Source organism: Gopherus flavomarginatus, chromosome 1 (genome assembly GCF_025201925.1).
Source record: "Gopherus flavomarginatus isolate rGopFla2 chromosome 1, rGopFla2.mat.asm, whole genome shotgun sequence".
Lineage (NCBI taxonomy): Eukaryota > Metazoa > Chordata > Testudines > Testudinidae > Gopherus > Gopherus flavomarginatus.
The window spans coordinates 53030119-53056966 of NC_066617.1; the positions used below are offsets into that span (position 1 = coordinate 53030119).

The 26848-nt window shown below is 42.6% G+C and overlaps 1 protein-coding gene across 1 annotated transcript in view; it reads left to right on the forward strand.

The window, feature by feature from the left end:
- The window catches only part of GPR85 (G protein-coupled receptor 85), a 31178-nt gene extending 11594 nt beyond the window's left edge, over positions 1–19584 (forward strand). The window contains exon 3 of the transcript XR_007772058.1: positions 19119–19584. The gene's annotated coding sequence lies outside the window, so the exon portion shown is untranslated. The remainder of the gene's footprint in view (positions 1–19118) is intronic.
- The last annotated feature ends 7264 nt before the right edge of the window (positions 19585–26848 follow it).

Genomic DNA, 26848 nt, shown 5'->3' on the forward strand with positions numbered 1-26848 from the left:
TATAATTGACATAGGTGCAGCATCACTTCTTTTTTTACACAGCTGTGTTAAAAAGTCATTTGATATGACCTCATTGAAATTATTGGCAAAACTCCCATTGATTTCAAAGGAACCATAAAGTCCATTGATTTCACCCATAAAGCCTGACTTTAAAAAATGCTGAGTGTTGGCTACAGCTATAGTTGCAGGTGCCCAACACATCTGTAAACTGTGTCTATATGGCCCAATATAGCCTTCCTGGAATTCTGTCAGCCTTATCTTTATCTGTCTGGGATTTATATTCTGTCTGAGTTCCTGTTATTATGATTAATTTGTAGAACCATCGAGCCTCAAAAAGTTTACACTCTAATAAGACACAAGACAATACATTCATATAGATGGATACACACGAGGGTACAAGGAAACAGTGAGATAATATGGGTCAGCATGATAGACAGTGGTCTCAGCACACCAGCAGCCTAGGCTGTCAAGGTATGAACCCCCACTCTGAACCCCCCTAAGCTTAATTACTAGCTTAGAAATGGTAGAGCTGCCACCACCCAAAAATATAGTGTATTGGGGCACTTTCTGGCCCCCAAACCCTTCCCTGGGGACCCCAAGACCCAAAGCCCCTTGGGTCTCAAAACAAAGGGAAATAAACCATTCCCCTCTTCTCTTCCTCCCAGATCCTCCCTTCCCTGGGTTACACTAAGAGATCGCTGTGATTCAAGTCCTTGAATCTTAAAACAGAGAGGAAATCAACCTTTCCCTGTTTCTTCACTCCGCCTCCCAGACTCTCCCTGAGAGAGAGACAGTGATACTAACACAGAGAGAAACCAGGTTTTTCCTCCCCGCCTTCTCTCCTTTCTCCCACCAATTCCCTGGTGAGTGCAGACTCCCTCCCCTTTGGTCTCACACAAGAATAAAAAAACAATCAGGTTCTTAAAAAGGAAAACTTTTAATAAAAGAAAGAAAAAAGTAAAATTTGTCTCTGTAAAATCAAGATGGAAAATGTTACAGGGTCTTTCAGCTTATAGACACTAGAGAGAATCCTCCCCCCAGCACAAATACAAGTTGCAGCAAACAGAGATACAATCCTTCCAGCAAAATACACATTTGCAAAATAAGAAAACAATTAAAAGACTAAACCGCCTTTCTAACTGTTACTTACTAAATTGAACAGAAGAGGCTGTTTCAGAAACTTGGAGATATCTGCTTACATGTCTGGTCCCTCTCAGAACCCAGAGAGAACAAAGAAAAAACCCAGAAAGCACAAACAAAGGCTTCCCTCCACCGAGATTTGAAAGTATCTTGTCTCCTGATTGGTCCTCTGGTCAGGTGTTCCAGGTTTACTGCTAGTTAACCCTTTACAGGAAAAAGAGACATTAAGCCTTAACCATCTGTTTATGACATAGGCACTGTCAACTTTTTTTGTAGGCCTCATGGCAAAGGGGAGTTTTAAATTGGGTGGATAATAAGACTCCTCCCAGGCACAAGGGGCAACATGGGAGACAGCACAAAGGTTCTTGTTTGAAAATTTAACCAGTGGGCGATAGAGGCTGGTATCATGGGCCAGCCAGAGGCAAAACTCAACATCTCAATACTAAATGAGTGATGATAGGTAGGGTAGGGATGCGCTGTGAAGATCCTTGAAAGTGAAGACAAGCAGCTGAAGTTGGATGCAATAGAGAAGGGGGAGCCAGTAGCAGAATGAGGGGAGCAGAGCTGATGGGTTATGCTGAAAGGGACCAGGTAATGGTTGGAGAGAATAGAGAAAAAGAGAGTAGTGCTTTGTGAAGACCAAGCCAAGTGGTCTTATCGTAAGACTCTTGTGGTAAGTGGGTGAGTTGCCCCAGAGCTGCAGGTTGAATGAAGAGGTGATGGAGACAAAAGGTGAAGAGGAAGATGCAGCTAACAGGTGAGATGGGTTATCAACATGGAAGTTGAAATCACCAGGGGTGAGTGGGGGAGATTGTGAGAAGAGAAAGAGAGAGAGCCAGGAGTCAAAGTCAGAGAGGAAGGCTGATGGGGAGGAGTTGGGTGGATGGTAGAGTATAGCAACATGGACGGGTTGAGGAGAGAAGAATGTTTTTCAAAAGAGGAGGAAGAGTGGGAAGGAAGACGAGGAAGGGCTGGAACCATCAGAAATGGGAGAAAAGAAGCCCAACGCCTCCACCATGGACTGGGAAGTGTGAGAGAAGGAGAGGCCTCTGGAGGGGGAGCACAGCTGCCGAAGCAGTGATGGACAAAGGAATCAAGGTCTCTATGGGAGCCAGAAGATCTAGGGAGAGAGATATGAAGAGATTGTGGCTGACTGAAATCTTTTTAAATGGTAGTGAGTGTTCCAGAGACAGCCCAGGAGAAGTAGACGAAGGAAGGTGGGGGATGGGTGTGACATTAGGAATTGTGGACTTAGAGATACTGGTGGGCACAGGTGGAGGGAGTAGGTGGAGGGAGGGTCAGAGAAGAGGATGAGAATGCAGATGTAGGATCAGGATTGGGGCTGGCAAGAGCAGTGAGGAGAGGGACAGAGGAACTGGAAGAGATGGCAGGAACTGTTGAGAGGTGAGGATGGGGATGCGGAAATGGAGCCAATGGGAAATGGAGGAGGACAGATGCTGTGGTGCAGACAAAGGGTACTGTGAGAGCCATTGGGGAAGGGCAGGTGGCCAGGATAGAAAAAAAAATCATCCGAGTTTGAAAAATGCTCGGGATGGGGGGCAGGGAAAGACACTGGGACAGGAGTGGCTTCCCTGTGCTTGTAGCAGCTCTTCTTCTCAGGCAGCTAGAGTGTGTTGTCTCAAGAAGGGGGAAGAAGGTGGCCAGGAGGCTCCACTGGGAGAATCTGGGTGAGTGGGAGACTCCTGGACAGGAGCGGCTCGACAGCACTTGAAGCTGCTCCCCCTGCTAGATCTATATTTGACCTCAGGAGTTTTGGGGATTCAAGCAAGACAGGATTGGACCCATTATTTACTTTTACTTTTTTCATTTATTACAGCAGGGAATGATATTTCTGTTCTTTTTTGATGTGGTCTGAACACTAGTCTACCGACAAACTACATGTTCTCGGATAGGTGTTCCTATATATTTAGAAGGAGTTGGGCCTGTAATTTTGATACATTTCAAAGTGAATGATAGCTTTTCAGTACAGTGAAAATGCTATGCATTTTTGGTGCAGTTTGAAAACACCTTGGCGTTATATTATCATTATTTCATATAACAGCAGCGGTATGGTCCAGTGAACTGATCACTGGGATGGAAGCCAGCAACTCCTGGATTCCAATTGCTGCTTTGCTACTGACCTAATTTTCAGTGTGACCTTGGACACATTACTTAGGCTATTTTTGCAGCTGTCCACTAATTTTAGGCATCTCAGCTTTTGGTTCCCAACATGAGTCATGCAGTACCCAATTCTCAGGAGAGCAGAGCACCCGTAACTCCTGGTTAAGTTAATGGGATCTGCAAGTATTCATCACTAGGGCTGGATAAAAATCTCCTGTTGAAATTATTTTCCAAACTGTCTGCTTTTCATGAAAAAATTCAGCTTTTCAAAACCCTTTTCAGATTTGGTTTTTTTGGACTAAAAGTCAAAATTTTCTATGAAGAAAACCAGATTTTCCAACCAGCTCTGCTCACCACCTCTGAAAAATCAGGCCCTGGGGTGCTTCAAGTTGGGCATCCAAAAAATGAGTGGACCCTTCTAAAAAATTTTGGTTTTAGCCATTTTTTTAATCTCAGTTTGCCCAATCTGTGAAATTGGGATAATAAAACTTATTTTACATGGGTGATCTGAGAATTCATTAGCTAATGTTTGTAAAACTCTGAAAATAAGAAGTAATGGAGTTTGTTAGTAAAATATGACAGCAACCTCATTAAGGTTGTCAAAGAACTGAAATGAATGTATTGCTTACTCATCTGTCCTATCATAATTGAACAACAGTTGAATTCCTGACCTCTGGGATAATATAAGCTTTTGCAGTTAATAAAAACTGATATATCTGCATAACAAAAGCTCTTGGAGTAGAAGTGCTTTTTTAAAAGAACAGGCAAAAAGCACTTCTGAGAGCTAAAGACAGAATTGATCCATGGTGAAATGTCCAAATATAAAAATATCTCTCATGGAAAAATAAAAAATAATACTTCAGTGGCACCACAGATTTCCAGCACATTTAATAAAGCCTTTCTCTAGCCTGAAGAAAGGTGGCCGCAGTTGAAATGGCTGAAATAGAGATACTGCCTCCATCAAAATGAGCCGATCCTGAGGGCTGAATAAATAATCTGCATGATTTAAAATATTAAAAGCCTTTTTCAGGTTTCCAGATGTGCTTGCAAAAATGCAAACTGGCAGTTACATATAGTTTAGGCAGAGTCATCTGGACAATTCCATATCTGGAATATTGTTGTAAATAAAAGCAAGTATCAATACCTGATTTTTAAAAAAATATATAAATATTCCTAGGAGCTATGCTCTCAGACATTTTAATATTTGAAGCAAGATCATCATGATGTTCTATTAAGAGCCAGACCTGCAAAAAATGTAGATTTTTATAGATAAGGGGCCAAATGCAATTACTCAGTTTTGAGTCTGCCCTTACTCAGGCTTCTCTCTGAGATCCTCATCTCAGTAAGGTCTGAGTGAAATCTGAATGGAGGCTGAACAATCATTCTCCCTTTGTGCATGTACCTGAAATCTTCTGGGCATGCAGAACAATGAATCATCTGACTCTGCAGCAACATCTTCTTCAGGTCAGGAGTGGGAAGGAGGACCAGTAGCAGAGACCAGCAATGAGAACTCTGACTAGAAAGTAATGCAGTTCTAAGGTGTATTAGCTTTCCTGCAGACCTCTGCATGTAATGAAAGCCCTTGTCAGGGGTGGGGGGAAGTTCTGGTGGGGGGAAGACACTCTGGCACAGAGGCTCTTGGAGAGGTGCTGCCAGGCAGCAGACGAGAGCTGCAAGGGACCACAGAGCTGGTGTGGATGGCCCTAATCTCCTGTGGATCTTCAAGATCCATGTGCATTTTAGAGGTTCCACAAAGTTTAGGGGATGGACCTACTACTTCTGCCAGCCTCAAATGGAAGAATTTGAATGAAATTCTGTCAGAATGAGCTTGCAGTGTTTTGCTGACCTTGTGCCTCCTCTCAAAGGTCTTACTATAGGAGGACTTCAAGATTTGGCCAACAGGTGGACTCTTATCTCTGTAAGAGTTTGCAAGGTCTGGTCCTTACTCCAAGTGATTATGCTAGATTCCATGGATTCTGCCAGCGCCTGCCACAGAACCCAGGTTTCAGTTCACTTGCACCAGAGTGCGCACCAGGAGTCGGGTTCAATGGCACAAGCTGACTACAATCCCCACTGCTCCAGGGGAGCTAGTCTGGCTGGCTCATCCCGCAGCGTGGGCAGAGCCAGCCAGGTGAGGACCATACTTGAGGGAGATGAGTGATTCAACAGCTCTCCCGTACAGCCATTGCCAGCCTGCTCCTACAGAACCTTAGTTCGAGTGAAAGCTGCCTTCCTCTGGCAGAACTTCCAAGGGAGGAGGGTGACAGCAGTGCCTCCTGTCCTAGGGATGAGTTCCTCCTTCTCTGCTCACCATGCAGCAAAAGCAGGGAGATCAATATTGCACCCCATTAATTCTGCAAGGTGAATCTAGCACATTTTTACCATAAGCAGGGAGTTTCTTTACTGGATTAAATTAAAAAACAATTAATTTCAGTGACCTCATCAACTTTCGACAAACCTTGAAAGTAATTTTATGTGCATGAGCAAGTCAGTTTGTTTGTTGCAAGGACCCAGTCAAGAAATGTACGTAACCAAGGCCATTGTGGACCATTTAAGCAGATCTGCATGAGAATCAATAGCATTCATCCTCCTCATGCTGGAAAGGCAAATCCCACAGAACCAAAGCTTTCAGCACAACACTGCCCTCTGGAGCATTGTGAGTCACTCTCCTCATATACCAAACAAAGGAAATAAGAGGGGGAAATACAAGCAAAAGGCCTTGATCTCTGCTGTCAGAATGAATAGCACAGTAAGACAAGTAATGCAAACAAATACTGCAGAAGCTCTGGAAATATAAAGACATTCATCCAAGCCACGCATACTGACAAATGTATTTCAGCACTGTGTGAGGAGGAGTATGAACTTGGGCTTTTTGGATGCTGGAAAGAGGAACCTGAAGCAACATCAGTGCTTTTTAATTTGGCTTAAAGGTCTTTTGGCAGAAAACTAACATAGCAAAATCAAAGCCCAATCCGAAGGGAAAAAAAAAATTGTTCTCTCAAGCCCAGTTTAGATGCAGCCCTTTTACAGCAATGTATCTGTTCACATTTTGATAATGTGTGTGTCAACTCAAAGATGATATGTTAGCTTGTGCCAGTGAGAGCTTCCCAAAATAAACCTCATCAACAAAGCATTAAATAATAATATCACCTTCTCCCTGAAGTTTAGGTATTCTCTGTGATGTACTTATGAACACTTTTTAAAAGGAACATAAATTATTGATTCTCTTTCTATCAAATCTGTCTAAGCAGTGAAGTACATATAGATTGCAGCCCAGTTCTAAGATGTATTAAGGAATAAGCCACAGCTGCAAACAGAAATCATGCAATTATTAAGATCATGCAAATTTCTTGTGCTTATTAAGGGCCTGATCCTGCAAACAGTACCATGAGCAGTAATACTGACTACAATAGGGTGTCAGTAGCGCTGCTCCCAGTAGCTGACACCACACTCAGGCAATGGTGCTGGAACTAGGGGTGCTCCCACACCCCCTGGCTTTAAGTAGTAATAACAAACACCAACTACGTGGTTTCTGTGGTTTCCATCATCAGCACCCATACTAGAAAAATTGTTCCTGCACCCTTGCACTCAGGCCAGGTCATTGGTATAACTACACCACTCAGGGCTGTGAGAAATCCACACTTCTGACTGACATAGTTACACTGACCTAACCCCTGATGTAGACAGAGCTTCTCCCATTGATAGAGCTACCACCTCTTACAGAGGTGGATTCACTACGCCATCAGGAGAAGCTCTCCCATTGGTGTAGGTCTTCACTAAAGTGCTACAGCAGCACAACTGCAGCTTTTCAATGTAGACCTGCGCTCAGTAATAAGCGTGTGAAGCATTGGGTCCTAGGATATGAAACTACATCAGAATATCTGTTTCCTCTTCAAACATTTGTATATTAATTATTAGGGGAATAAAACATTATAAATAGCTATTAGCTGCCACCGGGAGGAAACAAAAGCCCAAATAATGGCATGCGAAGAAATGGCAGGATGACTTTGCTCTTAGCTCAGTTGAAACAGAGATCCTCGGAGGACTACCAAGCTAAAGGAGATGCATAACAATAAACAGAAAGGCTAAAGAGATGATGCATCAGCTTCTTACAGAAAAAAAAAATCATTCTGGCGAGAAGAAGAAAACTCTATCCTGAGCAATGCACTGAAGTGCTGATCCTGTGCCCAATGGGGTTTTCCATAGGTTTCTGAGGGGCCTGGATGAGACCCTAAGATACCTGTATGATGAAAGGAAGCAGACAAATGTTTTTACCTCGTGAGATTGAGACAAAAATAACATACTCCCATAGTTTTAAATGGGACCAGGATTTTACCCACTGTGGTGATGTTTCTAAGGCTTAAAAATCAAATGAAAGTAATTAAAAAACAAAAGCAATTGTCGTTCAGGTAGTTTTGTGGGAGAAAAGAAGAAAGATCATAATGCTCCTCTGAGATTTCGGCTTAGAAATAGAAGAGTGGAAGCAAAATACAAAGGACTCATCAGAGCATCATGTGCTTCACCTCTCCCCACTGACATCCTGCATGGTGGGAGAGGGGCACAAGTGGTATAGAGTTGACTATGCTGACATCCCTATGGGAGTTGCATGGCTGCTTGATAGAGCTGAGGTAGTGTAAAGCAACAGTGCTCCAAAATATGAATATGCCCCTTTGCTTTGACAACAGTGTAGACAAGTCCTGTGCCTTTCTGGTATTGAGATGCTCAGAACTTTCTTCTAACAGCAGTATTGTTTTGGGGTCAGTCTCACCAAAATGAGCTGTTCAACAATCACATCAGCTGGAATGTATTCCACGGGATTTAACTACGTAGTTATCTCTTTGGCTATGCTTTTAATTTATGTTTGTTAGCTTGATATAATTGTACTATTATTGTTGTGAAGTACAGACAGCTGGATGAATGGAGTGCTATGTAAACCACAGGAGAAAAATGTACATATCCCCTGGGCCTTTGGGAATATGTGAGGCCCTGCAGAATGGGTTGACCATCCCAGGAAAAAGGATCATCCCCTGCTCATGGTCAAATGGAAAAGAGTGCTCATGGTGGAGCTGCTGGAGTGGGGTTGCTCAGCTGCTGCAGGGGCAGACAGAAGAGAGGACAGTGCATGGGAATGTATTGTTTACTCACAATGTTGCAACTCATTTATTGGGTTAGTTCTGCACCTTCGCTGAGGGAGTCACTTCAGTCTTAGGGGCTGTATTGATCCATACTCTCACTTCCAAAGGAGAGGTGTGGGCTTCTGATCCCAGCTAGCAGGGCTCTCTCTTTTGGTATCTCCCTCTTTCTTTCTTTCTTTCTTTCTTTCTTTAATGAAAAATCGTGCAGAGAGGTAGGTGCGTGAGGGGGGGAGCTCCTGTGACTAATCTCCAATCTTGAGAATGGGTGCATGCTGACACATTCTTCTGTCGCCTCCAGCTTATTGTTTGAGGAGGATATTTTCACCGTTCTGGTTCAATAGATCAGTACATACTTCCTGCACTTTAGAACTAGGTGCCTGTAACAGCTGAATAGCCTCGTTTTTTGCAAATATGCAACAACCCATTCAGCCAAAGGCAATACATACTACACTGTAGGATACATACAGGAACAGGATGACCTTGACCAGCTATGTTCAGGCAATTCAGTATCTGGCCTTGTCTACACTATGACAGCAGTGCTTTTCACAGTATTTCAGCACTGAACTCAAAAGTGCAGCAGCTTGCAAACAGGGGGAAAATAGGAACTCTAAACCAAACTTTTTCATATTAAATAAGCTTCAGCTGAGGTTTGATTTGCGATTTGGGCAATGGTTCAGACTGACTCTTACTTTGGCTGAAGCTGCTTGCCTGTCTCCCATCATTAGTGTGGAAGTGTCAAATACAAAAGGTAGAAATTTGCAATACAACAATCCATGGCAACACAATCACGCCTTTCTTCCTGGTATTTCCTTTGCAGGCCATCTTGCAATCAGTGCAAGCTGGATGGAATTTTGAGCACTAAGTAGCAGCAGGTGCAATGATTTCACACAATAACTGACCTATTGCAACATGCCACCAGTGCAGTGTCCCTTCCCTAACTGTGGTCAGTAACAGAAGTTTTGGAAGAAGATTAACCTGGCTATATTTTATTTTCTGATTCATTAAATATAACAGCAATACTGGCAAAAATTCCAGCTGATGAGAAAGGTTTGGACTCCAGAAGAGAAAGTTGTCACAACATAGGATACTGTAGCCTTATCTAATTTAATTACAGCTGGTGACTTTTGAATGGAGATATTAGATGGCAAAAGCAAAGACCAGTTCACAACTTCGAGGAGAAGTCTACACTTAAAATACTGCATCGGCATAAGTGCACCGATGCCACTGCACTGCTGTAGCAGTTAAGGGAAGACAGTCCTACACCTAGAGGCTGTGTACATGGGGATGAGGTTGTTATAGCTACATCACTCAGGAGTGTGGATTTTTCATGGATATAAATCTGTAGAGTAGACCTGGCCTCAGCCAACAGGGCTGTCCCAGTTCCCAACCACACTATTATAGAATCTTCTACTCTCAACTTTTCAAACAGCCAGGCTCTCTTTTGGGAAAGCTTTTTAATCCCTCATTTAAAACCTTCATTATTCTAAATGCTGAGCAGTCTGAAGGAGGAGCAAATGGATCGCCCTGTTCATGGCTTCATTGCAATAAATCAGGATGACTCCCTGAAGCACAAGGGCTCAAGTGTCTGCTGTTACTGGCCCATCCAATTTTAAAACATCTGTGGTTCCCAGTTAAGTATTCCGTTCAGTCCACTTGACACTGAACTAGGTTGATCTGCAGTGGCAGTTAGCCTCGTCTGGTTACTGCTTAGATATTTACTTCATTGTTTTAATATATTTTCTTTTTTAACATAATTTTCTTTTTCTTTATATAGGGCCTTTTGTCGTAAAAGATTTCAAAGTGCCTTACAAACTATTAATTTACACCTATACAGCTTTGGAGCTGAAAGAAAGGATGGTGCATTGGTTTGAATTGGGATGAAGGAGACTTGAGTTCCATTTCCAGCTTTGCCACAGACTTCCTGTGTGGCCTTGGGTAACTTGCATAGTCTCTCTCTGCCTCAGTTCCCCATATCTTAAAAAAAAAAAAAAAGCACATTTCCTCATTTATGATACAGCTTTGCACTCATGGAGCTGGAGCAATGGTTAAAACCAGGGCTAATTCCAAGTCGAGACTAAGCCTAAGGCCAATATTTTCAAAGTCCAACTGGGCTCCTAAAAAGGGAGGCATCCAAAATCAGAGGCCACTTCTGAAAAATTTGGCCTAAATATCAAAGTTAAGGTTTGGCCCAGAAGCAGTTTGGGAAGCATAGACATTGATATTGGCTGTAAATGGCAAGTCAAATACAAACTTTTTACTACGTCACCTCATTGTGCAGCTCTGACATTTGTTGGTGCCCTTCACCCCTTGTGAAAACCCCTGCACTACTGGTCTGGAGTTTAACCCACATAATAGGAATCATTTAGCCGACAGCGCTTCTAACTCCTCTATAAACAGCTTTTGACGACTGAAATACATTTTTTTGTTACTGACATAAATTTGTTTCCAGTAAAAGGCGCAGGGTTTGAAGCAGACAAAACTTATGCTTTTAATTTCTTATCTAAATAACTTGGGATTGTCTACTATAAATTATTTAATATCCAACCAAGCTGGGAAAGAACAAATTCTATTTGGGAGGTGGCAGCAGGGGGGAGAGAACAGATCTGAAGAAAAACGGATTCTATTAGTAATGATTCCAACATGAAGCATTTCTGCTTAAGCCATAAGAAGAATAGTTTTAAATGTATTGTTTACTCGTATCTATCTTAAAGACAGTCACTTATAAATTCATTTAATTTGAATTCCTACATGGCCTCTGCAAATAAAAAGAATGAATAACCAAATGGAAAATGTTCTTGCTAACTCCCAGCTCTAAACGTGATTCATTATTGAAAACATTACCATTAAAAATGAATTATTTCTACAGAGAAAATAGAAGAGAGAATTTTTTACAGGCATCCATACTACACAGCTCTGGAAAATGTGAATTTCTACTCCAACTTGCATGCCTGTGTAACATATCCTCAGCCATAAAAATACAGACATCACATTGCCATCTATACTTCACTGTACCCTTTGATTTTTATTTAAAGTGATTTAGTGATGTTGTATTACACTACTGGTGGCTACAGTCTCAGGCTCAATAGAGTTACCTCTGCCACTTGTTTCAGATCTACAGCTTCTAGGAACACATGAAGATCAAGGAAAGTAATGGATACAGTCATAAGAACAATGTCTAATATCTTTTTATCAATTTCATTAAAGTTACCAACAAAGTTGTGAACATCCGAGCATAGATAAATCCTACATATATCCAAATTAAAGCTACATTCATACTCACATCCTCCTAGATAGTATTAGGGTTTGAGAGGGTTCAGATGGATTGATCACCAGTAGAGGGCTGGTTCCTGCTGGAGTTTTCCTGTAGGGAGCTCAATTTTCCCAATCTGGCCATCCTTTTATAATGTGATTATGTCTATACCTCATATCCTGTGCATGTGCATGAAAGTGTCAACTCTCTTTCTCCTTATTTGTATTGTATCTTCCAAGAATATTGGGGTACACCATTTTCAATAGGTTATGTAAAGTTCCTTTTATTCTCATTGGCATTGACACACAACCTGTATCCTGTGGTTAAGGCACATGTTAGAAAAAATGTGCCTCTAAACCATTTTGTGATCTAAAATTAATCTTAAGGCAAATTTTACGCAATACTACCCATTGGTATATCTTTTCCCGTAATCTTATCGTATCAGGTTATTCTTCGGTCACTTACTTATGTCAAGCATTTCTTAACTCTAAGACCTAATACAGCTAAGCTAAAATCATAAAAGCCTCAGCCTGTAGGCCTTGCATTTCAGCCCCACTTACTTAGATACCTAATACATACTTATCTCTTTTAACTACTAATCAAACTTATACTTCTGTAATCCTAACATTACACAACACACAATAAATGAATGATAAAATAATCAGCTACAGCTCACGTGCAAAATGGGGATAGAACCCAAGACATTTGACTTCAAAATATAAGCTTCTATTTATCGCTTAATCTAAAGAAAATTCTCCTGTTTGACTATAGTCAGCTCTAATTTGTCACTGCAACTACAGAGCTACAGAAGTTCGCAGGCCTCAAAGCTGCAAAAGCTGCTCTATATTATGAAGCAGAATTACTTCCATAGAGGTAGCCATTTAATAAGAGTTTGGGCCTTACATTGTTATCTAAATCTACCTCTGGCCCAAGAATAGAGTCTATGAGAGCACTGCTCAATGTCCATGTAGAGAAATCTGACCTTCAGTGGGTACATTTAACTTGCTCGTTGCTACCTTTGATGTCCTACCTGAAAATGAGTTCTTATTTGGCTGACTACAACTTGTCAGTCAAGAAGACCTGAGGAAGAGCTCTGTGTAGCTCATAAGCTTGTCTCTTTCAGCAATAGTCCAATAAAAGATATTACCTCACCCACCTTGTCTCTCTATAAGTCAGGGAAGAATTTTTAAAGGAGCCACAGAGATGAACTGGAGCAGGAACTCTCAGTCAGGGAGAGGGGAAGCCACCTCATACCACAGTAGCTCTTCCCTACCTGCCCACACAAGACAGAACTTCTGATTAGAGAAGAGGAGGGACCATGGCCACCTTCTATTAAGGGTATTGCCCCAACAGTGATAGAGAGTGGATACAAATATTATAGGCATCTGTTAGAAAGACTGGTTATAAAACACACACTGGTTAAATTATTTAACAAGTTACCTCTACTAGGGTTTTCACTGTTCTTTGGATTTGTAACCTTAACTAAAATACAGACTTGGAGAATGATGATAAATCAAAATAGCTTCTAAAGCAGATAAGAACGTTAAAGATGATTAGATGATAGTGTTCACAATGTCAGAACTGAGCTCAGCATGAGATGTTACAATTCTCAAGAGATGATAAATCAGTTCAATTCAAGGTGTCATCACAATCTTGTAGTCTGAGTAATTTTAGTACTAACATAGAACCATGGATACTTACATATAGACCCTTATTTACTTTCAGTTAAGGTTATGGGCCTGTGGAATTATTCAACTTCTCTTATCAGTTCAACCAAAAAATTCTAAATAGAATTTAAAATTTAGACAAGTTACTTAATTATCAAGCACTGTCCATTTGCTTCAAAATTACTCCTTCCCAATGCAATTCTCATAGCCACACTTTGCCACATATACACACAAGACTAGCACATAATAAACTCAAAATATAACGCACAGGTTATTATTGTGACGTTATTCTAATGTCTCTGAGTTTCACCAGTACTATAAGCTTTTATGCCACTTTTGTTGAAAGGTTCAGAGATTGGTAAAATCTTTAGTTTACAAGCCAATTCAAAGCTTCTTCCTATTTTTATCTAGGAAGCTGTAGATTCTCTTGGCCACAGAATCTGTGTGAGTTCTAGATCAAACTCTTTGAAACATTCAGGATTTCTTTTTCTTGTTGCTGTACAGAAGCACAGTTTCCTGTTACAAATAGTACTAAGTTTAGTTAGTGTAATGAATTTTATCCAGCATCAGCAATCTTAACTGAGTCAGTGTAACTTCTAGACAACTAAGACCAAATTTGTTAGTGAAATACAAGTACACATCATACATTTTAGTCACTCAGTGGGGTTTTAACTCAAGTACAAACTCTTTGAGAAGCATTTATCTTAACATAACCATATTGTCAAGTAGATAAACAGTACATGTACAAAAGTCGTTTTTCTATGATCAGTTGGAATTGGCATGAAGGTAGCTTCTCCAGCTTTAGTGACTGGTTTCTTGTGATGAAGTTCATTACAGTGATTCACTCAGGGTGTTATCACACCTGTTTTCCTCTTCTGTTTCTGGATTTCAAGGGGTCTCCCTCAATAGGACTTTAAAAGACAGAGTAAATAGTAAACAGTTAAGTTGTTACCAAGCAGAGAGCACTCTCGCTGCCAGGCAATGAGAGTTCCACTCACAGCTTCTCTCATCCCAACAATTGGCTTCTGGGAGCAACATGTTGAACAACACAGGGCATTTTATACAGTTTCTGCTGGGCTGTATGGCCTGGTTCCTCTTCTTGGCAAAGCTGATGTGGACCAATCAGAAAGTGACCCATGCTTCTGGCAAAGAATTGAAAGGTCCAGCCAGGATATGAGTTGTGTCACTTCTGATCACCCAATAAGAAAATGAGGTGTATCCTTTACGACTTCTTGAACTTTGCCTGGCCTCTATGCTATTTGCATCAGCACTTTCAGTTTCTGCAGAAATGTCCATTTTGAAGTTAGAACAGTGTCTTTGTGTAACGTGTCTTCACACTCCTTGATGGGTTTGTCCTTGTTTAGTAGTTCAGCACTGTAATTTGACTTATTTGCTTGGTCAATCACCAACAGGAGATAGCACTTAATGAAATTACACAAAACAGCCATACACCCAGCTACATTTGTACCAATACTTGATTATACCCTACAGTTCGGTGATAAAGTTACTAGGATCACTTCATTTGCAAAACTCTCTCTATGCAACTGCCAATCATACAGATAATGAGCCCTTATGTTGCTTTAGGCCTTATAACATCACCACAAAGACTGACACTTCACATTGGCTTCTCAACATTCCATTTGAATGTATCAGCTTTAAAATACCAAACAAATACTTTGTACACCTACTTTGTTATATATTAGTTATATGTCTTATTGATCACATTTCTGTTTAAAATAGAAAGCATGGTCCTAACTATTTGCAATATTTTGTTATCTCATTGCCTAGGCAATGAAAGTTCTTCAAACTAAAGGGATCTGTTAGTGAATGCTTTAGATAGCTTCAATTTTCTGACATAGTTTCATAAATCTTAATTGGCACCTTTTATATTTATTTTATCTAATAACATATATCTTATACTATATTAAATATTATAGCTTGATCTACTCCAGGGGTCGGCAACCTTTCAGATGTGGTGTGCCGAGTGTTCATTTATTCACTCTAATTTAAGGTTTTGCGTGCCAGTAATACATTTTAATATTTTTAGAAAGTCTCTTCCTATAAGTTTATAATATATAACTAAACTACTGTTGTATGTAAAGTAAATAACGTTTTTAAAATATTTAAGAAGCTTCATTTAAAATTAAATTAAAATGTAGAGTCCTCCAGAGCAGTGCCCAGGACCTGGGCAGCGTGAGTGCCACTGAAAATCAGCTCGAGTGCCGCCTTTGGCATGCATGCCATAGGTTGCCTGCCCCGATCTACTCTATCTGTCTTACAAATTTGTAGGCATAAAGCATATTGTTATGATTTGGGTAATTTGTTATGGGTTGAGTTAAAATCGCATTGAGACTGGTAGGTGTGAATTCATCTGTAAGCATAAGCCCCACCTAATGTGAAAGTTGTGTGTGAACATACCCAGGAGAGAAAGCATACAGAGAACGCTCACAGAAACTGAGGTCAGACAAGAATAAACAGCATCAGAGAGGTACCTTGAAGGAACAGTTAAAAAGCATGTGGTTGACCCTAGAAGAAACCCAGGGAAAGGTTCTTGGGTCAGGGTACAGACTGAAAATCTTTGGTGAAAATCTTGAAGATGTGAGGAAAAGAAGCTGTTTCTGCTATTTGATTCCTTCTGCCTTCAGAGACACAGGACTTTGTACATTATTTTAAAAATAAACAAAATTGTATCAAATAAATACCTGAGTGCAGTCAATTTCTGTAGATAGAGGGACAGACCTAGAACATGGAGTAACACCTACATTAATTCCCCAACCCTATCCCCGAGCAGCTCTTGGGTACATGAATGGATGTCTTGAGGATGGGGGCAAAATTAGGGGAGGATTGTTTCGCTTGTGGCCCTGGCCAGCCTTCCCTCTGAACAAATTGCTCTAGTGCACAGCTGGATTATGTGCCCAGAAGGCCACATATGTTTATTTTTTACTATGACCCTCAGATGCCAGCAATTTTGAAGCCTCATAAGGTCTCCATTGGACAGCTACTAGATAAGAACATAAGAACATAAAAATGGCTGGGCTGGGTCAGACCAAAGGTCCATCTAGCCCAGTATCCTGTCTTCCAACAGTAGCCAATGCCAGGTGCCCCAGAGGGAATGAACAGAACAGGTAATCATCAAGTGATCCATCCCCCATTGCCCATTCCCAGCTTCTGGCAAACAGAGGCTAGAGACACCATCCCTGCCAATCCTGGCTAATAGCCATTGATGGAACTATCCTCCATGAATTTACCTAGTTCTTTTTGAACCTTGTTATAGTCTTGGCCTTCACAACATCCTCTGGCAAAAAGTTCCACGGGTTAACTGTGCGTTGTGTGAAAAAATACTTCCTTTTGTTTGTTTTAAACCTGCTGCCTATTAATTTCATTTGGTGACCCCTGGTTCTAGTGGTATGAGGAGTAAATAACACTTCTTTATTTACTTTCTCACACCAGTCATGATTTTATAGACCTCTATCATATCCCCCCTTAGTCATCTCTTTTCCAAGCTGAAAAGTTTTATTAATCTCTCCTCATACAGCAGCCATTCCATACCCCTAATCATTTTTGTTGCCCTTTTCTGAACCTTTTCCAATTTCAATATATCTTTTTTAAGATGGGGCAACCACATCTGCACACAGTATTCAAGATGTGTGTGTACCATGGATTTATACAGAGGCAATAAGATATTTTCTGTCTTATTATCTATCCCTTTTTTAATGGTTCTCAACATTCTGTTCACTTTTTTGACTGCTGCTGCACATTGAGTGGATGTTTACAGAGAACTATCTACAATGACTCCAAGATCTCTTTCTTGAGTGGTAACAGCTAATTTAGACCCCATCATTTTATATGTATCGTTGGGATTATGCTTTCCAATGTGCATTACTTTGCATTTATCAACACTGAATTTCATCTGTGGTGGCTGGGGAGCTGTGGGAGGGTCCCCCACCACCCGCAGGGGTTGGGGAGCTGCAGGGAATCCCACACCACCTCCAGGGGCCAGGGAGCTGCAGGATGGTCCCCCACCACCTGCAGGGAAGAGGAGCTGGAAGAGGGTTCCCTGCTGCTGTGGCGGCTCGTCTGCTGTGGGGCGCCAATGTCACAGAGGTCACAGAAAGTCAGGGAATCCATGACTTTGGTGACCTCCATGACATACTTGTAGCTTCAGGCATAAGCAAACTAAGCAATTGCTTAGGGCCCCAAGCAACTTAAGGGATCCCCCTATTCACTTTTTATTATGGGCCTGTCTACACTACAAAGTTAAGTCGATGTAAGACAGCTTACACCAGCCTATGGAGATATACACACTGCAATGCTCCTTCTGCTGCTTTAACTCGCTTGCTACACCAACCTAATAAACCACCTGGACAAGAGGCATGGAGCTTTTTGCAATGTAGTTAGAGCGACACAGTGTCATGGTAAACACTGTGTTGCTTATGTTGGGTTAAGTGGCCTCAGAAAGTGTCCCACAATGCCCACCGTGACCAGTCTGGTCACGGTTTGAACTCTGCTGCCCTGCAGCCAGGCACACAGGTAAACACCCCTTATCTCTTTAAAGCCCCAGGAAGTTTTGAAATTGCTCTTCCTCTTTGCTAGGTGTGGAAAGCAACTGCTAGCTGACCATGCCTGCTCCACACAGCAAGCACACTCCTGCCCGGCGTACACAGGAGGTGATGGATCTCCTGGGTCTGTGTGAAGTGGAGGCTGCGCAGGCACACCTCTTCTCCAGCCTCAGGAACTTGGATATCTACAGCAAGATCACTCAGGGTATGGTGGAGAAGGGCTACGATGGACACAGGGCAGTGCTGCGTAAAAATCCAGGAGCCGAGGCAGGCATACCAGAAAGCAAAGGAGGCAAATAGACACTGATGCAGAGCCGCAGACATGCCATTTCTACAAGGAGCTGCATGCCATCCTCAACAGTGACCCCACCTTTGGGTGAGCTGGAGTCACTGGCCACCAGAGGATGTCCTGCTGGACGAGGAAGTGGAGGTGGAGGAGGATGGTGGACAGGTGCCAGGGAGATCTGGTGATGTGGCAAGACAGGACCTCTTTTTGACTCCTCAGCAGTCTAGCCAGTCCCAACAGTCCAGCTCTGGTGAGCCTGATGCTGGGAAGGGAACCGCTGGTAAGTACTCTGTCTGCTTCAATACTGCAGGAACACATCTGGTCATGTACTGCTTTTTTAATCAGCCTGCAAGAGATAGTGAAATAACCAACACCGGACCAGTTTCTATCTCCTTCTCATTACCCTGTATGGCTAGGCAGAAGGGACCCTGCGGAAAAGTTTGTTTATACACAACAGGCTGTCCCATGACTCCTCCATAGAGATCTCAGGGACATTTTCCTGGAGGTAATCTCCAATCCTCTGCCAAAGGTTTCTTAGGAGGGCTGCTTTGTTTCTTCCCCCTGGATAGGAAACATTGCCAGGCCACTCAGCAATTACTTCAGCAGGCAGCATAGCAGCACACAGGGCAGCAGCATACGGTCCCAGTCTGAAGCCCCATGCAAGCAGGAACTGGAAGTTAACCTCAGCAGTGAGATATCAGCTGCAATCACCCCTGCTCGCCTGCCGCCTGTGGAAAATAGTGCCAGTATTCAGGACAGTTGCCCTATGCGCTGGTTCTGATACTGCATGGCTACCCCTCCTCTTTGTCCCAACTCACCCCTCCCCCACCAGGCCATGCCCACCATGGCTGGGGCCACCACCATGTGAGTGCCAAGTGGAAGTGAGAAAGATTTGCTAGTTACTTGTTTGGCTCCAGGGTATAAGTTATAACACCTCCATCTACTCTATTGTTTCTCTAGCAGCTGCAGATGTGCCCTTGAAGATCTCCCACACATTGGCTTAGCACGTCTCTCAGATAAGGAAAGGAAAGTGGAAGAGAAAAGCAGACAAGCTCAAAGAGGTGCTGCAGTCATCTGGTGCTTTGGATTGTGAGCAGAGAGCACGGAGGGAGGCAATCAGTGAGAAATTGTGGAGGGATAGTCACGACAGGAAACAGGCGCAGGAACGGAGGATAGCACTGCTCAAGGAGCAAATAGAAATGCTGCGGTCCCTGATTGAAATTCAGGGTGAACACATCCATACACGCCTCCCCCTGCAATCCATACAGAAGTGCCTTCGTGCGTGAATTTCCAGTTCCTTCCCCTTTAAAGATACTTTCCTTGTGGATTTTCTGTTCCTTCCCCTTTAAAGATACTTTCCCCTGTATGTATGACATTTAGGTTACCAATACATGAATATGTTTGCATGAATGTGGAATAAAACTGAACTTTTGGGAACTAAATGAATCTTTATTTTTCTCCAACATATGGGGACTACTGCTAGCTTCAGAGACAGTACCAATAGGTGCATTTGCAGTGTTATAGTAGCACACACAGTAATCATTACAAGGTTCATACTATGGTAAAAAAAAAAAAAAGAATGGCTAAACACATTACAGCAACACACGTTACTGTGGTCTTTCAAAGCCTCCCTGATCTGAATAGCTCCCCACTGAGCCACTCTTACAGCCCTGGTATCTGGCTGCTCAAAAGTAGCAGACTCCACCTCCACGCTCCACCCTGGGCAAAACTTCTCACCCTTTGATTCACATATATTATGAAGGGCACAGCAGACCACTATAATCATAAGGATATTTTCCTCACTGAGTTCTAACCTGCTGAGGAGACAGCTCCAGTGCCCTTTAAGCAGCCAGGCAAATTCAACAGTAATCCTGCACCTGCTTAACCTGCTGTTAAAGTGTTCCTTAGTGCTGCCAAGGTGGCCAGTTAAGACTTCATGAACCATGAGAGCCAGGGGTAGGCTGGGTCTCCCAGGTTCACTACTGGCATTTCCACATCCCCAGTGGTAATCCTCTGGTCTGGAAAGGAAGTCCCCTCTTGAAGCTTTCTGAACAGGCCTGTGTTTGTAAAGATACGTGTGTCATGCACCTTCCCTGACCAGTCCATGTTGATGTCGGTGAAACAACCTCAGTGATCCACTAGCGCTTGGTGAAACAACCTCGATGATCCACTAACGCTTGCAAAACCATAGAAAAGTAGCCCTTTCTGCTGATGTACTCTGTCTTTGGGGAAGGGAGGAGGGATAGCTCAGTGGTTTGAGCATTGGCCTGCTAAACCCAGGGTTATGAGTTCAGTTCTTAAGGGGGCCATTTGGGGAACTGGGGTAAAAATCTGGGGATTGGCCCTGCTTTGAGCAGGGGGTTGGACTAGATGACCTTCTGAGGTCCCTTCCAACCCCATGATTCTATGTAAGATGGTATGGGGTATGTGTACCATCTATCACCCCATCGCAGTTAGGGAATCCCATTTGCTGCAAAATCCATCCACTATTCCACACACAGTGCCCAGAATCACAGTCCTTCAAAGCAGGAGGCAATTAATAGCCTTGCAACACTCCTGTTGGATTTCCCCACTCCAAACTGATTCACAACTAGTCAATAGGAGTCTGGCATTGCAAGCTTCCACACAGTGATTGCACTGCACTGTCAGTAATTCTCTCATTTTGGTGTCCCTGCTCCAGAGGGCTAGGGTGAGTGCTGCAAACAGTTCTAAGAAAGTGGTTCTGCGCACCAGAAAGTGCTGCAGCCACTGATCATCATCCTATACCTGTATAACAATGTGATCCCACCACTCAGTGCTTGTTTCTTGAACCCAGAACCAATGGTCCCCCATGTGCAGCTGCTTTGTGAATGCCAACAGCAATCTTGAATTGTTTCCATCCATGGCACACAGCAAGCCAGACACCATGGTGTCATGATCATCAAAGTTGCAACTCATATAATACTGCATGATTCGGTGCGTTGTGTTCATAACGTTCATCACAATACTGGAGAGCAGTGCAGTATCCAGAGATGGTAGACGGGCAGTTTACAGGAGCTGTTGAAAAGTGGTGCAAAATATACTAGGAAGACCATGGAATGTTGGGACAGAGAAAGCTTCATCATGGGCACTGAGTCTGCCCCTAAGAGGCATTGCAAACCCTTCCCAGAACACCCTGCAGCAGATGGTAACCAGTTGCACAGTGGGATAGTTACCTACAATACACTGCTCTCTGTGTCAATGCAAGAACTGCTAATGTGGACATGCTCTGCTGACACAAGGAGTGTAGTGCTAATGTGGACATGCACCAGCCCTTTAATTACAGTGGTGGCTGTATATTGACATAACTTAAGTCAGCTTAAGTTTGTAGTGTAAACATGCCCTAAGTCTTGTGCATGGGGAGGCCCACAAAAATATTCTTGCATATGGCCCTCAATGCGGTAGCACTGCCTCTGCTAACATGTCACATATGGGTCATTTTTCTGCTTTCCTCACCCCAAGTGCAAATTGTGTTGGGATTTTTTTATTAATTAACTATATAGATTGGCTACATGTTGACATTAGTAAAGGCAAGGCTCTGACGCAGGGGTGGGCAAACTACAGCCTGTAGGCCACATCCGTCCCATCAGACCATTTAATATAGCCCTCAGCTCCTGCCGGGAAATGGGGTCAGCGGGTTGCCCCTCCAGTGCTCCAGCTGGGGAGTGGGGTTGGAGGCTTGCTCTGCTCTGCACGGCTCCCAGGAAGCAGCTGGCATGACCCCCTCTCCAGCTCGTACATATGTAGAGACGTGGCCAGGCAGCTGCGTGCGCTGTCCACGAGCGCCGTCCCCACAGCTCCCATTGGCCACAGTTCCCAGCCAATAGGAGCTGCAGAGGTGGTGCCTGCGGACGGGGCAGTGCGCAGAGCCTCCTGGCCGTGCCTCAGAGCCAGAGGGGGGACATGTTTCCAGAAGCTGTTTTCAGTAAGTGATGCCCGGAGCCTAAACCCTTGAGCCCCCCACACCATGCTCCAATCCCCTGCCACAGCCCTGATCCAGCTCCCACCCTCCAAACTCCTTGATCCCACCCCTCTTGTACCACAAGCCCCTCATCCCCAGCCCCACCCAGACCCCGCACCCCCAGCCAGAGCCATCACCCCCCTGTCCCCCAACAGCCTGCCCCATCCCTGATCCCCCTCCCACCTCTGAACCCATTGGTCCCAGCCCAGAGCCCTGACCCCCAACCCCCCCACCCCCACCCCCTAACCTGGAGCCCCCTCCTGCACACTGAACTCCTCATTTCTGGCCTCAACTCAGAGTTCACACTCCCAACGGGAGCCCTCATCCTCTACCCTCAATTTTGTGAGCATTCATGGTCTGCCATACAATTTCCATACCTTAATGTGGCCCTTGGGCCAAAAAGTTTGCCCACCCCTGCTCTGACACCTTTTATTTTGAAAATAATTTGCTATGAGGTGGATTGATTAAACATAAATCTCCATGATTCCCTGCTGCAGTATCATTCCATTTGACCTTGTTTAGCAAGCATTGCCTATGAAATACCAGTATTATATATAACCCTATGAACTCGTTTCGGGAACATTTTGTTTAAAATAGCTGGGAAGTTTCTTTCATTCTCTCCTACAAATGGGTAAGAAGAAATCCTATTAAAAGTAATGCAAATTGCTGTCATTAACAAGATAATCCTATTTGGCCTACATAGAGTTCTTGTTTTTCTTTACCAGAACAATATCAATACTTGCTTCTTTCAGTAATACAGATGTACAGGTGCCAGAATAGACTTTATTGATAAATATCACAACATTGTCTTTTTATTTTTATACCAACCTTGAGATTACCATACTTTTAAGCAAATCAGCGATATATGCTAGAATCAGCCTCACATCCCTCTGGCAGTGTAACAACAATTAATTCCTTTATTTTGTAGTAGAGGTTGTTGGTGAGAGCTAAAGATGAGAAGTAACAGAGAGCTCTGCTGCTCCAGGCAAGTGGTCTGCCACTGACCTAAGGAAGCTTGCACGTATTTATTATACTTCACAATGTATTACCTTAATAATATGCTGTGGTACTTCACAATGGATAGTCATTCCAGCTGAGCTATATTGTCCGTGGTGGATTTGTAGCAGATTCTGTGACAAAATAATAAGTTCTAAAACAGTGATTAGGTGAAAATGGCATAAATGAAATCTGAAAGCCTGGCATCCAATAATCTCAATTCACAGTCCTCAAAATGTCACCCTGTCCTTTCTGAAAGTAATATAACCATCACATTGACTTATTCTGCATCTACTAATGGGGCTCTTAACTTAGAAGAGGAATAAACTGAACAGAGAGAAAGATTCCAAGTACTTCAAATGTTAGTCCAGAGTTGACTGCTTTATCCTGAATATTTCACTTTGAAAAGCACTACAAACAGAAGGACAGATCTTGGGCTGCAGCTGAGGAGGCAGTTAGTATATCTTAGGCTGGCTTTAAACCATATTTATGTTCCTCCAATCCTGGAGCCATACAGACTCTACACTGCCTAAAGTAGAACAATCTGATTTATGACAAATAGCACAACTGGGCTATTATGTGTGCCAAGGATCACTGGAGTCCAGGGACATTTCTGCCATGCCTCCTTTCCCCTGTATCCATGTACAAAGGTTGGCATATCTAGGTAGCCACCTCCAGTGGCTGGAGACACCATTTTTAGGGCTGTTCTGTGCCGACAGAGCAGTGTGAAGAAGCCTGAATGAAAAGAAGTATTGGGCCTTTTATGTGTTTGCTCAGAATATTGCAGTTCAGTTCAGTTATTGCATGTGATGCATGGCAGTAATGACTCCATTCTGTGTGAAAAAAAACAAAACCCCCACACTTGTTGAGTGATTGGAATACGAAACCATAAGTCAGGCCAAATTCTTTCAAATCATTGCCTAGTTGCTCCAGTGCTTGTAGAAGGTTTACTCAGACATGGGCAAAGGTTTGCTCTAAAGATCAAAAACCTTTTGACAAATCTGGTCTGTATATTAAGGTAAGTTTTACACAATTTGCAACTTCACTGGTGCAAACATTATGTACAGTTCTACTTTGTACTTTTAAGAACAAAACTCCTTTTGAGGGAGTGATGATGTAATTAAAGCACAGGAACAGAAGACAAGAGACCTGCATTTTAGTCCTGGCTCTGGCTCTGACTTCCACGTGAGTTTGAGCAAGTCATTAAGGGCATAATTCTCAGGTATCTATTAACTTGGAGTGCTTCAGTTTTGGGGTGCCAGCTTCAGAGACACCTTGGGCCTGATTTTCAGAGATGCTGAGTGTCACGCTGTCTGGAGAGGCTCATGACTGTGAATTGTCAACCTCAGGGAAGACTGTCAAAAACAGGGCAAACACTCCAAACTGGTGGTATGTTCTGTAATTAGATTTCATCAGTAATAATTGTAAACTCCTGGATCATTATAACAGTCTTACCATGGAGTCACAGTCAGTCCCCCTTAGGCTCTTCAGCCTATCTTACCACCAGGCAAGCTGGATTTAATGATAACACTGCTCTACAGCCAAAATGTTTCTGAAATAAATGTAGTCCAACTTTACTAATTCTGGGTCACTGAGAATGAAAATGATGCTTAAAATTGTTGATTGGCTCTAGTTTTCGAGATATGCTATTGGGTCAGTATATACAACCCTTGACTTGGGAATGGCGGAGGATAAGCGAGTTATAAAGGGAAGGGATCTCAATTTAACCCAGAAATGACTAAAATACATCTTTGACTGGATCTATGAATAAATCTATGACTGGGTTTGGACAGTACTTGCTTTTTAGGCAAAACAATGAATGATGCAATCTGAAGCTGGTATTGCGTCATACATGATATGAATTGCATCATGTTATTCCTAGAAGTCATGGATGATGCAATCATAACGAAGCTTACATCACTCTGCTGAACAAATTGCCCTATATCAGCTCTAGAAATCATACAGTGTCGTGCTCTCTTATTTGTCAGTGTTTGATTTTGCAAAGGGACACATTTCTGTTTAGCCAAAGTGAGCAGAGATGCCTCGTACTTCTGTGAATAGTGCAGATAACTTCTGCTATGTTTGTGGGGAAGTGACTTTTGCATCACAAAAGCGCAGTATAACCACTATGGTTAAGAAAGCCTATCGCCTTTATTTTGGCTGCAAAATTGGAGATCAGGACAAGAGGTGGGCCCCACACATATGCTGCAACACTTGTGCAACAAATCTTCGCCAGTGGTTGAACAGGAAAAGGAAATCTATGCCTTTTGCAGTACCAATGATTTGGAGAGAGCCAACAGATCATACCAGCAATTGTTACTTCTGCATGGTGCCTCCAGTTGGGAAAGGTGTGTCAAAGAAGAAAAAGTGGACTGTGCATTATCCAAACATTCCATCAGCTATATGCCCAGTACCCCAAGGAGAAGGACTGCCTGTTCCTGATGCACCAGAATCATTCTCACTTGAGTCAGACGAGGAAGAGGAAGAGATGAAGCTTCTGGTCCTGAACCATCAATGTCACAGGACCTACATTTTCTCCCATCCTCCTCCTCTGAACCACACCTCCTAACACAAGGTGAACTGAATGACCTTGTCAGAGATTTGGAACTACTCAAGAGTAAGGCAGAGCTGTTGGGCTCCAGACTACAGCAGTGGAATCTGCTGGCAGGCTATCAGGGCAAATGGAGCAGACTATTGCTGGACAGTGACAAGAGATGCTCCATTTAATGAATGCAAGAGACAAGCCAAGAAGCGCCAAGTAGACACTGAATAGGACTAAACTATGTACATACTAGTTTTTTGCCTTTTGTTTCATAATAAATTTTAGTTATATAACCCTTTTGCTGAGTTTTAAAGTGTTCATAAACAGGACAGGTGAAATATTATCATGTAACGCAACCATAAACACATGAAAAGACTTAGGTTTACAATTTATGATTAAAACTCTACTATCTACACAATATACATAGACATAAAAATGTAAAAACTTAAATATCTTAGAAACAGTAGCCAATCAGTTGTTTTAATTGTCATATTTGAATTCAGCACATCAAAATACATAATAAATATCACATTTTATCTCTGAAGCAGACTACTTCTCAAAAATTGTAGACCAGTGTAAATGGTCACTGACACCAAAAATCACAAAATATCCAGGTTGCTTCCAGTCCCAATCACTTACCCCAGATGAGTTGGTACCCTAGATCTTACACCAAAGACAATGCTTGTAGCCAATCCTGAAATTAAAGGTTTATTAACTTGGAAAAAGAAATAAAAGAGTTATTTACAGGTTAAAGCAAGAGAATATATGCACACAAATGATTTACCATCTATGGTTCCTAAAGATAACAGAGATGTAGTAATCTGTCCATTCAAAATGTCTTTCAGGGCAGATGTCTCTCAGGGTAGACCTTGGGGATCTCTGCTGTAGTTTAGTGTCTCTGGCCCTGTGAGAGTTCAAACAGCAAAGGGATGAAAAATTTTCCTGTGATCCTGTTTTCTCTTTTATATTTGGCAGTCCATAAGCTGAGCTCCCTGGCACATAGCATTTCCAAGGTGTGATAGGGCCATTCACCAATCTTTTGTGATGTCCCTGAATGGCCCCTTTAAACTTGATAGGCCTCCTGAATGGGCAGGGGAACCACTCTTCCCATCAGAGCTCACAAGTTCAGAGCAGAAATTTTTACAATTATAAAACAAACGTATATTTTACTAT